Source organism: Arachis stenosperma, chromosome 4 (assembly GCF_014773155.1).
Source record: "Arachis stenosperma cultivar V10309 chromosome 4, arast.V10309.gnm1.PFL2, whole genome shotgun sequence".
In the NCBI taxonomy this organism is placed as follows: Eukaryota; Viridiplantae; Streptophyta; class Magnoliopsida; order Fabales; family Fabaceae; genus Arachis; species Arachis stenosperma.
The window spans coordinates 110,487,889-110,492,672 of record NC_080380.1 but is presented as its reverse complement, the minus strand read 5'-3'; the positions used below and the strand labels follow the sequence as shown (position 1 = coordinate 110,492,672).

Below are 4,784 nucleotides of genomic sequence, written 5' to 3'. Positions count from 1 at the left end.
TGCCCACAGTGCATCTTGTAGTCTGGTGCTCCAGTCTTTTCTGTGACGCTTTACTATCTTTTGCAAGATACGTTTAATTTCTCTATTTGACACCTCGGCTTGCCCATTAGTTTGGGGATGGTAAGCTGTTGCAACTTTATGGATTATCCCATGCTTCTTCATCAATCCTATTAGTCTCCTGTTACAAAAATGGGTGCCTTGATTGCTCACGATCGCTCGTGGTGATCCAAAGCGGCATATAATATGGTTTCTCACAAAGGAAACAACAGTGTTAGCATCATTAGTGCGGGTAGGAATTGCTTCCACCCATTTGGAAACATAATCTACAGCTAACAATATATAAAAATATCCACTAGAATTTGGAAATGGACCCATGAAGTCAATGCCCCAAACATAAAAAATTTCACAAAAAAGCATATATTGTTGAGGCATCTCATCCCTCTTGGATATGTTACCAAATTTCTGGCATGGGTGACAAGATTTACAAAACTCAGCAGCATCTCTAAAAAGAGTAGGCCACCAGAATCCACAGTCTAAGATCTTTCTAGCTGTTCGTTGGGGGCCAAAATGTCCTCCACTCTCAGATGAGTGGCAGGCCTCTAAAATAGACTGGAATTTTGATTGAGGTACACAACGTCTAATTATCTGGTCAACGCCACATCTCCATAAATATGGGTCATCCCATATATAATATTTAGACTCGCTTTTCAGCTTGTCTCTTTGATGTTTAGAAAAATGTGGAGGAAATGTGCGGCTAACTAAATAATTAGCAACAGGTGCATACCAAGGGACTACCTCAGATACTGCTTGTAAGTTGTCAAAAGGAAAATTATCATCTATAGGAGTAGAATCATCCTTAATATGTTCAAGGCGACTCAAGTGGTCTGCTACTAAATTTTGATTACCACTCCTATCCTTGATTTCTAAATCAAATTCTTGTAACAGCAGTATCCAACGTATAAGTCTTGGTTTGGATTCCTTTTTAGCCAATAGATACTTTAGAGCTGCATGGTCCGAATACACTACTACTCTAGTACCAAGTAAATAAGCCCGAAATTTATCCAGAGCAAAAACAATAGCAAGTAGCTCTTTCTCAGTAGTAGTATAATTGGACTGGGAAGTGTCTAAAGTCTTAGACGCATAGGCAATAACAAAAGGAACCTTACCTTCACGCTGAGCCAGCGCTGCTCCTACTACATGGTTGGAAGCATCGCACATGATTTCAAATGGCTGGCTCCAATCGGGTCCTCTCACAATTGGAGCTTGAGTTAGAGCAGTCTTTAGCTTATCAAATGCTTGTTTGCAGTCCTCACTGAACTCAAACTCAATATCCTTTTGTAGTAATCTGGATAAGGGAAGTGCCACCTTACTAAAGTCCTTAATAAATCTCATGTAGAAACCTGCATGGCCAAGGAACGAACGGACTTCCCTCACAGAAGAGGGATAAGGTAAACTAGAAATAACATTCACCTTTGCTGGGTCTACAGAAATGCCATTATTAGATGCCACATGTCCCAATACAATCCCTTGCTTTACCATAAAATGGCATTTTTCGAAATTCAATACAAGGTTTGTATTAATACATCTATCTAATACTCTAGATAATCCATCTAAGCAAAGGTTAAAAGAATCACCATAAACGCTAAAATTGTCCATAAAAACTTCCATACAGTCCTCAATAAGATCAGAGAAAAGACTCATCATGCACCTTTGGAAAGTAGCTGGTGCATTGCACAAGCCAAAGGACATTCTTTTATAAGCATAGGTCCCAAAAGGACATGTAAAAGTAGTCTTTTCCTGATCCTCAGGAGCTATATGAATCTGGAAATAACCTGTGTAACCATCTAAAAAGCAATAATGCGATTTACCTAACAGGTGATCCAGCATTTGATCAATAAATGGAAGTGGATAGTGATCCTTACGGGTAGCTTGGTTGAGACGCCTGTAATCAATGCAGACTCTCCAAGCATTCTGAACTCTAGTTGCTATGAGCTCTCCATGCTCATTTTTCACGGTAGTGACTCCGGACTTCTTGGGTACCACTTGTACTGGGCTTACCTATTCACTGTCTGAAATGGGATATATGATACCGGCCTCCAATAGTCTGGTCACTTCCTTTTTTACAACTTCCAAGATGGTAGGATTCAATCTTCTTTGTGGTTGACGGACAGATCTTGCTCCCTCTTCTAAAAATATTCTGTGCTCGCATACTTGAGGGTTGATTCCCATTATGTCTGCCAAACTCCACCCAATTGCCTTCTTATGCTTCCTCAACACATCAAGTAGCTGTTCTTCTTGTTGAGAAGTCAGTTCTCTTGCAATAATAACCGGAAACTTCTCCTCATCCTCAAGGTAAGCATATTTGAGATGTGGAGGGAGAGGTTTCAATTCTAACTTTTGATCATGGGTAGGCTCTGGGTTATCTGGGGCTTGTGAAAATGGCGAAGTGTCCTCATTGTCAGTTAAGAGGGTCCCCACACTTGGACCTTGTCCCGTATGCCTCCCTTCAAACTCTTCCTTTTGAATTTCAGCCACACTTTCGTTATAACATCACACTGGAAAATGGAATGATCTTCTGGGGGGTTGTCAATGATTCCATTCAGATTGAAGATTACTATGCGGCCATCTATTTCAAAGGAGTATGTTCCTGAAAAAGCATCCAATTTGAATTTTGATGTCTTCAGGAATGGTCTTCCAAGTAGGATTGATGATGGCTTATCTAAATCATTATGGGGCATCTCCAAGATATAAAAATCAGTGGGAAATGTGAGCCCTTTAATATTCACCAAAACATCTTCAGCAACTCCAGCCACTGTAATAATGCTTTTATATGCTAACACAAAACGAGCTGCTGACCTTTTTAAAGGAGGTAGCCTTAAAACATCATATATATACAAAGGCATTATACTAACACATGCTCCTAAATCACATATGCAATCATAAATTACTACACCACCAATAGTACAGCTAACTATGCAAGGACCTGGGTCACTACATTTTTCAGGTAATCCTCCCATTAAAGCAGATATAGAACTACCTAAAGGAATAGTTTCTAATTCATTAATTTTATCTTTATGGATACATAAGTCTTTTAGAAACTTTGCATATTTAGGTACTTGCTGAATAACATCAAAAAGGGGAACAGTTACCTCAACCTTTTTGAATATTTCTACCATTTTAGGATCAGGTTCCAGCTGCTTCCTAGGCTTCCTTGCAAATTGTGGGAATGGAATGGGAGTAGTGTTTTCTGTGGTGCCTGTACCTCTTTATACTTCTTCCTGTGGTTGAGCTATTTCTTCTTCAATTGTGTCCTGTATATCCTCTTCCTCTTCAACATCTTCGATTTCTACCACCTCTTCAGCTGAGGCGTATTCTGGTGAGCTTGGTTCCTCCTGATTCCTCTCCTGCAATGTGGTTCCGGACCTCAGGGTGATGGCATTAATGCCTCCCTTTGGATTGGGTAATGGTTGAGAGGGGATTCCAGTGGTGCTTGAAGGTTGATTACTGGAATTTTGTGCTGAACCAAGTTGTGTCATAAAAGCTTGCAGAGTAGAGGTAAAACCATTCAGACTGGCATTAATACTGTTCACAATGGTATTTTCCATGGCCAGTTGTCTTTTCTCAAAAGCTTGTAACAATTCTTCATTAGAAGATACAGAAGAATGAGTAATTTGAGAGGGTTGCTGCTGATTGTTCGGTGGTCCTTGGTTTTGCCTCAGGTGAGGTGCTCGATAAGGTTGATTTTGCTGCCTGTTGTTGTAATTATTCCACCTCTAATTTCCCTGATTATCTCTGCCTCCCCTATTATTGTTGTCCCTCCAATTCTGGTTTGAATTGTTCTGCCATCCATGGTTATTATTTCCACTTTGATTGTACCCTTGGTTGGGGCGATCATAGAAGTTGTGAGTGGATGCCACCATGTTGTCTTCTTGTTGGAGCTGCGGACATTCATCAGTGTAATGGCTGTAATCAGCACAAATTCCGCAAATTCTTTGTGGGACTAATTGTTAGTTTTGCTGCGGTTGAGTTTGCTGAGCTTGTTGATTTAACTGCATTTGCTTCAGCAGGTTGGTCATTTCACAGATGCTTCGATTTAGAGCAGCAGTCTCTATGCCAGAAGATACTTCTGCAATGGCCCTTGAACGGCCTTGCTTCTGTCTGTGGTTTCGAGTAGAATCAGCTAAATCACTGATCAATTGCCAGGCTTCATCAGTGGTCTTGTACTTCTTCATAGACCCATTGCTGGCACTTTCCAATGTGGTCTTATCTTGGGGCCTCATACCTTGTGTGACATAGCTGAGCAGCACAATCTTGTCAATCATGTGGTGGGGGCATGCTTCCAGAAGATTATTGAAGCGCTCCTAGTATTCAAAGAGAGTCTCACTGTCATCCTGAACAATTGTAGAGATATCCTTCCTCAGTTTATCAGTAACTTCAGATGGGAAGAATTTCTCCAGGAACTCCTTTTTGAGTGTATCCCAGTTAGATACGTTTGCTAGAGGTTGAGTGTAGTACCACTCTCTTGCTTTTCCCTCAAGAGAGAACGGAAAAGCTTTCAGCCGAATTGAAGTTTCATCAGCGCCATCACGCCTGACAGTAGAACAGGCTGCCTGAAAATCTCTCAAGTGCTTGATAGGCTCTTGAGCAGGTAGGCCATGAAACTTCGGCATCAAATTTAGCAGTGCGGTCTTTATTTCAAAATCCGTAGCTACCGCTGGATGATGCGCTTGAAACCGTTGCAGTGTAAAATCAGGAGCTCCTTCCTCCTGAATGGTAATTCTTCT

General features: G+C 40.9%; 1 non-coding gene across 1 annotated transcript; it reads left to right on the top strand.

The window, feature by feature from the left end:
- The first annotated feature begins 4,316 nt into the window (after window positions 1–4,316).
- Window positions 4,317–4,424, top strand: LOC130978405 (small nucleolar RNA R71). The gene has a single exon (XR_009086051.1). It is a non-coding gene; the product is annotated as a small nucleolar RNA R71 (small nucleolar RNA).
- Window positions 4,425–4,784: the final 360 nt, after the last annotated feature.